Below are 11,462 nucleotides of genomic sequence, written 5' to 3'. Positions count from 1 at the left end.
AATGAGGCTAGGACACTTCTCCAATATAGTAATAAAGGATCTTCCCAAACCAAGAGAAACTATATGATACAATGTGAAATAACCTACCAAGTGATCAAAACCATGGGTGTCAACGTAGAAGACCACCCAAGCAAGGTCTGAATGCCTCCAAATGCATGAGAATATGCCAAGCAAGGGGAGTGATTTCCTCTGTCAAGAAAATAACTACTCACAACATGCCACATCATAACCAAACTATAAATATCCATTGGAATTATTCTAACAAACCACAACCACTTTTCCATGTCATCAAGACATCCACCAAAAGGGACATCAATTATGAAACAAAGGGTGGGTGTACTAATTCAAGGTTCACTAATCAAAATCATGAAACAATAATCCAAGTGAAACCCTATGAACACCTGCAAACATGCCCAATAACTAATTCACTATGTCAAGGAGCAATAATTAACCAACAATATTTAAGGAAACTCTTAGATGATGGATATCCCTCATTATAATTGTGCTAAGGGTAAATCAAATGTTTGAGCAATGTTATGCAAGGCCCTCAATCAGATTTCAAACACCATATGTGCTAGATGCAAGTCTCCAAACAAGAAATGATGATGCCAACCACAGACATAATGTGCATTATCTAACATGGGATATCCATAATAAGTCATAGTGGCAAACCCCCATGGTTATGTTATTTCAAAGGCAACCACACTGGGTAAGTGCGCATAAGACAAAATTTCCTTAAGACACCTCAACACTCACCCGAGGTGATCAACAATGTCATGAGGGAAGTGTCAAGGAGAATGTAAGCACAAACTATGACTTCCCTTAATAAAATCATTAAGCTCCATCGAATAATCCTTCAGTTGCAAGCTTATAAAGAAGATGTTAATTGATAGTCACTTATATAAGCGCCTTGGGTAACAAGATAAGCAAAAAAATCAATACTCCATGTGCAACATTCTTGGTTAGGGTTAACAAACACCATCTAGCACTCAACCTTGATTTAAAAAGGAACGACTCTTTATTCAATATTGTGAAAAAAATGATATGGATTAGACTAATAAAGCAACTAATGTAATAACATGATGCCAAAAGGCTAGGGAGATGAATGCCATTCACAAGATTTATATCCTTTTTATATATAAATCCTTCATCAAGTGTGACTTATAGAACTCATGAAGAGTTTTTTTTTTGTTTTTGTTTGTTTGTTTGTGTTTTTTTTTTTTTTTAACATTGAAGGGGCTAGCTCAATTGATAGTTTCCAATTGATACCAAGGAAATCCATAATGTTTTCCTTGCAAGAAACAAGCACAAATATGCATGTGATGATGAGTACACATCAACCTGCAAGTCAATGAAGGGTGTTCGAGTGGTTAATGGATTGGAGTATAAGATAACATGCAATACATCTAAGGTTTCTTATGTTTTAGACACATAAGACTTCTTATTTCGTAGGAATAAGAAGAAGCAGAGAATCACAACACATAGAAACCTTGGTGATTATGATATGGCTTCTCATATTCATGGTCATAAAAGGGCATCCGTTTTCATAGATGGGTTGAGGACTCTTAGTTGGGCAGTAATGGGGAAAGGCATGTTTCTAGCTTTTTCCTTTTCGTTTTTGTTTTTGTCTTTTAAAAACAACTGAAACAATTAGTAAAAGAGGAAATGGATGCTTATTGTTATTGGAAAGACATGTGCAGTTGGTGACTCTGTAGGTTGGCTTATTGAGAAGCTATAAAAAATCTCATGAAGAACCAAATAGAACCACAACCCTGACACTCCACATTTTGACAAATATGCAAAAACAGTTACAGAAGAGGTATGATTCCAATCATGAGGATAGGAGTCGGAGGTATTATAGAAGAAATTCTCATTGAAAATCCCATGAACTGAAAAGATCACCTCCCGGTGACAGATCATTCAATGCCATTGGAATCTTTGATGAGCAATGATATGCATATGATGAATCTGTAAACAGTCCTCAATCCCTTGGGATAGCCATGGAAGAAAATAACATCACAAGGAAAATAGCATACAATACTCCACACAGCCAAACCACCTGAGCTTCAGGGAAGGTTGTGGCCTATATTAAAAGCCATCTATGATGAAGCTCACAACCAAATCCCATAATAAGGGGCATAGTAGAAAGTATAAAAGTGAGGGAAAAGACAAGAAATGTACGTCTTCTTTTCTCCAACTAAACACATATGTGACACAGGAAAATTGGCTATCCCTAAGTAAGACACAAATTATTGGTACATCTAAAAGAAAATCACTAACATGCTACTTTTGTAGGGAACTTGGGAATTTTTCTTGAGTAAATGGATTTATGCTATATGAATGTCTATGTTATTATGTGGACTTTGTTGCATATGAAATGATATGGATAAACCAATTGAGATGTACATCACAGGAACTGCATATGCATCAAATTTTTGTATACGCCTAAATATTCCACATTTAGTTTTTTCATATAAATTCTGAGGGTAGCTGTTAGAAGCTCTGGACGTAGCTACAACGTTTATAAAGAAAATACTTTAAGAGTGGGTGACCTGCTAGCCAGGGAAAGAAGCCAGGTATGTTATGATAATGTTGGATGGTTGAGGGTGAATGGATCAACCAACTAGGGTAGATATAGTTTGCAATGTAACTTTTCCCAAGGAATATCCTATGACATTGTAGATTGTGACAATGTGACGTGATTCCTATAGACTCTACTGGCCTCTTACTTGGCCAACCTAACAACATGATTGCAGAGATAACTATGGTGCATACCAAAACACCTTCCAATTTCACAATGAGAAAAAGACATATCAACTTAAGTATACCACCCTTATTTTAGGGAGGATTTTGTTTGTTTGTTTTTTTTTTCTTTTGGTGTTTGAATTCTATTATTGATATTTTTCAGATAAGGAAAGTTTATATTAGAAGCCATGTCTTCCTTTGTTCCATGTTGGGTTTGTCTTTTCTTATTGCTATAATTACATTCCAAGTTGTAGTCTATACATCATCATTAATACTCTTATCTCCAATTTATATATATATATATATATATATATATATATATCTATATATATATATATATATATATATATAGATATATATATATATATATATATATATATATATATATATATATATATATATATATTATAGGGCTGATTTATCCTCCATTTTACATTTTTTGTTACTCAACTAATAATTGTTAGCTCCTAGATTCAGTATTTGCTCTCACAGTCTTATTGAATGTACTGCTGCCAATAAACTTTCTATATTAAGAAGAAAAAGTACACAAAAGGTCTATATCTTTGTGTTTATGTTTAGGCATATTCAAAGTTAATGTGAAAAGAGGTATATGAATAAAGGAAAAACAAAAGTGAGGAGGAAGGTATACATAAGGAAAATTGGCACAATCATGTGAGTTAGAGGGTCATGCAACATATAATTTTATTGTTCGGTGTCAATTTAGATTGTACAAGTGTTAGGTTACCTTACAATATGAATAATCTCTACACAACAATTTACTACCCTAAATCTGTTGTAGTTGGGATTGTATCTAACACCCCTAGCAACAGAGCTGATAGAATGGGTTCGAAGGTTTCAAACAAACCAACTTTTGATCCGAATTGGTCGTTTCAGCCTGCAGTAACGTTTGCAACCCAGAACTTCAATGAAGCAATGCAGATGTCGTTACAAGAAAGAGATTCTTCTAATTTTTCGGAAGCCTTTTCAAGGCCTTATCCAGAGCAGCCAGGTGTTGCTGACTGCACATTTTATAACTGTACAGCCAGCTGTGTGTTTAGTTTGAATTGCCACTTCAACCATCCTCCCAATCGGAAATAGGTTCCTCAAACCTGTGAGCCACCTAAGAAGGTTGGACAGCTTGAATGCCAGTTTTACTTGAAACGAACCTGTAAGTTTGGGACATCATGTAAATTCAAACATTGCAATGATAAAGCGGGATCTGCAGGACAAGCATAGTTTAACTTTTGGGCCTTCCCATTCGTTAGGGGGAGAAAAGGTGTCCATTTTATATGCATATAGGTTCTTGCAAATATGGCGTTGCATGCAAATTCAATCATCCAGAGCCTATAGAGGAAGGAATGGCTTCCCTTGTATCAAGTTTCCCAATAGATGCAACTACAAGATCTTCTTCAGCATCATCATTTGAGATGCCATATTCACCGGTGCATCTATCAAGGCCTTCACCGAGAACTCCCCATGTTCTGGGTGCTCACCTGCAGGAACATACAATTAACATGCATGCTATGAATCCATCTCCTCCTCAAGGCATGCCACCAATGCGAGGGTGGAACATGGACAACCATGGTTCTGCAAATACCTTGTCATCTTCAGAAGGAAAACTTCCCATTGGAGTGAGTTTCATGAATACACAAACTGAAGATCTAACTGGTCTGCAAGCTGTCACAAAGAGAGATGTGTTCCCTAAACGACCTAGCCAGCCAGAGTGTCAACATTATTTGAGAACAAGAGAGTGTAAATTTGGTGCAGCTTGCAGATATCATCATCCAAAGAGGACTGACCACCCATCCAGTTGCATGCCAGGTCAAATGGGGATTCCCTTGCCATCTAGTCCTATCTCATATGAATATGGTCCTTGGTTTGCATTGGGTGGATGGATCTTGTGTAGAGGATTCAGGATCCGATAGAGGTCAAAATTATTTTTGGGTTGCATTTTCAGAATATTTTTCTCATATATTTCATCAAATTCTGTGGTGGCTACTAGGAATACTTCTTGTAGGGTTATTCCACACGAAGTTTCCATCCGTGGTTGAGACAAATAGGATACTTTCTTTATGAAATAAGAGTTTTTGTAGTGGTTGGTTATGTGAATAATGACAAGTTAATGGGGATGGATGGCCTTCCTCATGAGTTTTCTCAATCAAAGCTTGATTGGATTTCTATTGATCGGTAGTTGAATTCCTTTCATGTGGTAGGTCTTTTTCAATTTCTCAACCAAGGTTTAATCAATCTCATTTCCAAGAATGTGGCTAATGACACTGTTGGGGTTGGAGGCCCATTACCTTGCTTAGTGTTGCATACTAGATCACGAAAAATGTTAAAGGTAGTGGTTTTGAGGATTCATTCAGTTGCATGGAAGGTAGTTCAACATAAACACATAGGTTTTGTGCAGGAGAAGTTTATTCTTCTAGATACTATCATTTCATGTGGGAGGCCTTGGAGTGGGCTTATGAGACTAGCCAATAGTCTCATAACATCGATTCTGAGAAACCCTATGATTAACGTGGAGATAAGTTGTGGGTGTGGTAGGTGGCATATGGAGGGAATACTGCAGGTTGGGATTTACAGGTTGGGATTTGGGGATATACCCCATTTGGAACGACACCCTTGTGTTGTAGGGTTGCTTTGTTTTTAGGCTCTATTTCTATTGTTAGGTTTGATCAACTGCACAAAGAGTTGAGTAAGATCTTAGCAGGCAGGTATTGTAATAAGAAGCTCATGTTTTTTGGATTGGAGGTTAAACTTACTGGTGATTATCATGTTGGTCATATTTATAAGATTGAAGGGCCCCAGAATGTGAGTGGGCTTGTTGTATATGGAAGAGAAATCATTTTGAAATGTTCACATCCAAAGGAGACATTGAAGGCCATGCTACTGCAATTCAATGACAAAGAAACATCGGAAGCTTCATTTTCATCTTCAGGTGAGAGGATAAAATTGAGTAATAAAGGTACTAAAGCGCCACGAATTCAACTAAGGAACACCTGTGGCGCCATTTTGATTTTCAGGTGACCGGGTAAAATTGAGTACTAACGCTTCTAAAGGGAGCATAGAGGGAACCTTTGAAGTTGTCAATGACAGTTCCATCATTATTCAAAATTGGGTGAAGTCTCTGATTCCTAAGAAATTGCAGTGTTTGGGTAGAAACATTGGTTTTGTAGCATTCCTGGTTAACAAAGAATCTAGTGACAAACATATGCCTTTAGTTGAAAAGTCTCTCATTGAAAATATTTTGACAATAGAGAACTTAAATAGTGTTGAGCACGAACTACCAGATGGTATTTGCAAGCTTTTCAAACAATTCAAGTCAATAGTTGGAGCTCCTCTTGATTAAGCGGTGTGGGTCACACTCATATCTCATAAACAAGTCGAAACACTAATTTCACATCTTTATAAGACATCTAAAGAAGAATTCGTAAAAAAAAACATTGAAGCCATGGTTTGGAAAGAGTTGCGGAGTACTCTTCAAAAGAAGTTTGAATCTAAAGGCAAAGAAACTGTAAATCCGCTACAAGAAAACTTGCATGGAGAGGAAGACACATTCCTTTCCAAAATGAAGTGGGACATGTCAATGATCAAAGGCAAACCTATTTTCAGGTCCATCGAGGCTTGTGAAGTTCAGAATATTTGGTATACTTACTATGAACAGGTTGTTCTAAAGGTTTCAATTGAAAGACTTGAGACACTGAGCATTGCATGGAAGATTTCTAAGCTGATGCCAAGGAAAAATGATTTGGAGGAGTTAAGACGAAATGCCGAGTATCGGATCACTCCTACGTGCACTAATCAATTTGAGTTAGTTACCCTTGACCTTGAAATAGAACGAATACTGCTGGTGGCCCTCAAGTTCTGACACTTTTTGGCGTTCGTTCAGAATTTGGATGATCCATGCCTATATGTATATAGCTTCTCACGCATGGGTTCAAGGTTAGATGGCATAAATCCTATTTGAAGATTCAGGAGGGGTTACAATTTATTGTCTTTTGATGAAGGTACTCAATTTGTAGCCCTATATGATAAGATAACCTCTAAGGTTTCAATACACAAGTTTGATTATTCTTTCTGCAAATTAGATTGGACAGGGGTAGATGTGGATCTCCATAAATTTTCTGGCATGGGAATCTTATCTTGGATGCATCTAATACTAGGTAAAAGGGAATTGATCCTGATTGATGATACAAACATGTCTAGGGTGGTGGAACTCCATCAAAAACTGATGATGAAACCTAGGTTACTAATTCTTCCTTCACCTGTTTTAGTAGCTCTTGTTTTTGTGGATGGATCATTTTTATTTGTCTTTGGCAAATCAAACAACAATGATGAAATAGTAGAATCTATTGAATTTTCTGTCATGTTGGAGATATATGTCTTGGCTGATGTCATGAGCTACTTGAGGACCATTCCCCTAAACAAAAGAGTCAGAGATTTGGGAGAGCTTCAAGTGAATATTGTAAATTTTGGATCACAGAGTCATCTTGTTTTCTTCAGTGCATCAGTTCCTAATAGCATTTCTTCCTACATATTGAAAACTATTTCAACAAAGGAAGTTGTCTAATTGAAAGCTATATAAAGTATAGAAAACAAGGTAGTTCAAGTGCTCGAAGAAGGAGAATTTCTGGATCTTTTCCCCACTTAGAGTATATATACCATATTTTTGATAAGTTTGCAACCAGTCCTGCACTCTTCTGTGAAGATAAGAAGACTGTTTTTATCAATGTAATATTAAGCACCAAAGGCATTGATATAAAAATTAATAAGGATGCCTGTAAGAATTCCTTGAGAACTCTTCTTCAAAAACTGGAGAAGGAAAAAGGTAAAGATTTCTCAAATAAAGAGATTCGAATTGATGTGAAAAGATTTGAACCATGGATATCTGGGGATTTAGTTCATCTGACGGGGTTGGTAACCAAGGCTATGGGAACATGGATTCGCAAGCTTTCATGCCTTTTTCCTATCCAAATAGCCCGAGCAGAAAACAATGGACTTCTTTCTCTCAAGGATGGGTTTCATATGCCATCGAAAATGAGTTATACAAATAGTTTATCTTTGACAAATTTGATAAATTTTGGCATTTATGACATAGTTCTTAGTAACTGGGAGGGCGAGATTATGGTTTTATCTTCCATGGGTAAACAAAGAAGTGAGAAATCTTATTTGTTAAACCACTTGTCAGGGTCTCTTTTGGATGTGGTAGGTGGAAGGTGTACCGATGGAGTGTGGATGACTGTGAGAGCAGTAGAGAAACGCATTTATGTCATGTTGGACTTTGAAGGACTGGGTAGTTTTGAGTGGGAAGAACAAGAAGATATGCTACTATCTGTTCTTAATGCAACCATAAGAAATTTAACAATCTTCAACAAGAAGGACTTCAATTTGGACAAAGAGACAAAAGTAGTATTTGACTGCTTCCAAAATGGGATCAGCCTAGTTAAGAAGGAGAAGGAGAAAAGGCTCTTCAAGGGAATATTCTATATTGCCATCAAGGATGTGGACAGTTCAGATATACACTATGCAGTTTTCATTATTTCGATAAATGCCATTTGGGGATCGCACTATTATGCTTTAAGACCACTGTGAGGAGTTCCACGTTGGTTGTTTAAGGAAACAGGGCATGACAAATTTAAAAGAATTTCCGAAGGGTGAATGGTTCTGCTGCAATGATTGTACAAAAATTCATTTTGAATTGCAAGAATTTGTTTCACATGGACTAGAAAGCCTACCTTCTTTTATAATTGAAGATCTGATGAAGAAGCGATGTGATAAGGGTCTGGAAGAAGTTTCTAGTGCTAATATATTCTGGCAGCTTCTTCATAGCAAGATAAGGGACCCTGACAATAAGGTGCTACTTTCAGAGGCTACTGCTATCTTTGCTTAATGCTTTGATCCCATAACTGACACTATGACAGACGAGATTTAATCCCTTCAATGGTCTACAGTAAAAGCATGAAGGCTCAGGAATTTCGAGGGATGTATTGTGCAGTTTTGATAGCAATGAATTTAAAAGCAAGGAAAGGTCAAGTGAAGATCACAGAGAAGCTATGAGGACAGTTTCGGATGGACATTTTAGAGCTCTTGGAAAAATAGATACCCCCTCCTCATGGCTTCTTATTTGAAGGAGAGCCACTGTTAGTCCTCAGATTTTGAAACTGGCCCTGATACCACATGTGAAGACCCCACTATAGGTCCTCTAACTACTACTATACTCATTCAAATAAATTTCTCTAATTTTTATAAGAAGGAAAATTTCAAGTTTATAGTACATCATAAGCATGAACATAAATTAATTTAATCTACAACATGTATAAAAATTTATCTGCAACATGTATAACTTGTAATAATTTACATAACTAAAATAAATGACTGATATTACCTGTTCCAATAGCTTAGTTGAGATACTCCTAAGCTCCATGCTCCTCTTGACAACCCGACTAGATTTACCTCCAAGCCAACTAGGAAGTAATTCCTAGCCCAGGAAACCTCCACGGGTTCCCTAGCCCTCCAAGCCCAAGTCCAACCAGATGTAGTGTGTCCAAGTTTTTGCAAACACTCTCCAGATCCAAGTTTGATCTCCCTCCTCTTTCTCCACATCCCTCCTCCAAAACAAAATCCTCCCAAACATAACCAACCAAAAATAAGAGCAAGGATTCCCTTGTCTTCTCATCATCCTTCCCCTTTTATGCCTCTTCCTCCCATACACCTCAACCACCTATCATTAATGTCATAACTACCCCCTCATCCTTTCATTTGGCTTTTCTTACCATATCTTCTCCCAAGTAAATTTGAGAGGACAAGTTGGGAATTGAATAATAACAATAATAAATTTTATATCAGTAAATAAAAATTACAGTTTCCCAAATGAAGGTATTTACCAATATTTCTTGATAATTATAAGTCAATATTTTCAGGTAATTTAAACACTAATAAAATTTGCATGATAATATTAAGTGGGGCATTACAGAAGAGGTCAAGTAGGACATTGATTAGATCCGATGTAATCCCTTGTTGGAAGCTTCTTAAGACTGTCATTTGTTGAATCAAAAATTGAAGAAGCAAATCCATGTATGAGGGAAGTATGTGGACTATTGTTACAGGGAAAAGTGTCTACATAGAACTACTTATCCCACTAAGGTGTGATAGCTACCTTAGAAACAAACAAAGTAAAGCTACTTTCGTTTTTCCTTTATGAAGTATAGATGAGAGAAGAACAAAGAAGACCAACCTCTGTCTTGCGCTAATCTCCTAGTTTGATTCCTCTCTCTCTTGATAGTCTTTCGCTACTTGTTCCCTTGCACGCCCAGCTTCACAAAGTACCTGTAAGATCATAGTAGCATAGCACTATACAAGAACATGGATCTATAATCATAAGAAATCTAGGATCAGATGTAAATTGACCATACAAATGCAGCAAACATGAATGACACAAGAGTATGGAGGAAAACTTGAATAGCTTTTATTGATAAACAAGAAAGAGCCAAGGGGAGTTACAACCAGTTGTTCTGACCCAGCATCATCCTCTCAGCAAGGAAGCCCCTCTTCACCTCATACAAAGCTTAGATCACCCAAAAATCTGATGTTGTCTCAAGAAACCAACAGCAATTCCTTACAATATGCAAAATTCCAGCCTCTGGATCTCTGGGATGAGGGATCTATATATAGATATCTGTAAGGGAGATGAGTCAGCTTGTGATTTGGTTAGTGTCTTCCCTCTGATAGTCCTTGCTTCCACTTGGAGATTGATGATCTCTTACTCATCCTTGGTCGAATTCAGAGAGGCAAGTGTCACAGGAGAAGTTTATGGAAGTTTCCATGCCTCTCCACCTCGCGGAATGACACTGCCATTTGTCACTTCTAGCCCATCGCACCCCATAGAAGGGCTTTTTGAAATGCAACGCACCCACACAGTGTGTTTAGGTGAGATGCAACGAACTTTTCCTATGGAGCAGCTGAAATGATCCCGTTTTGACCAGTTCTGAGCAGTTTTTCATGGAGAACTTCTGGGAGAAGCCGTAATTAGTTGACCTTGTTCCTTTAGGGGTTGGAACAACACTTTTAGGGACTTAGGAGCCCTTGGTTTATGGACATTTCATGCTTGGGGTTGCAGTGCCCAAAAATGTCTATAACAGTTGCCCCCTAAAGCATGAGGTCGTTAATCTTTTGATGTCGGGTGAAATGCTTTATTATGAGGATCCGAAGTTCTTTCAAGCTGGGAGGAGACCTGTAATAAGATACAATACAATACATTATCTTCATAATATTTTCATGATCTAGCTGAGGCGGGCATTCCCATGCTTAGCTTTATAAATTCATTTTCATGTACATAGGACAGACAATCGTCTGAGTGTAGACTGATGATTCTGGTAGAGCCATCATCCCTTTGATTGGATGATTATCTATGCAGCAATGATGTACATTTGATGTCTTTATTTCCCTAAATATATATCGTAGCCCGGATGGATGAAACTAGATCCGGGGTCTTCAATCTAGTTCGATCTTCACTCGAAGTACAAGTCGATCCATGTGAGAGATGTTCTGGAGTCGAACATGGAAAGACATCATCTAATTACCAGCCAATGATGTAAGCTATTAACAGGCGCGAGAGGAATCACCGATATTGATAATGACCCTCAAGGTACTGCAGTACAATTCACGTGGTGTGAATAAAGGACTTGGCGTCGAACACCACGCAAAATCTTTTGGTT

This window comes from Pinus tabuliformis, chromosome 5_2 (assembly GCF_031772625.1).
Source record: "Pinus tabuliformis cultivar Carrire ecotype Pingquan chromosome 5_2, CPIR1, whole genome shotgun sequence".
In the NCBI taxonomy this organism is placed as follows: domain Eukaryota; kingdom Viridiplantae; phylum Streptophyta; class Pinopsida; order Pinales; family Pinaceae; genus Pinus; species Pinus tabuliformis.
This window is presented reverse-complemented; position numbering follows the sequence as displayed.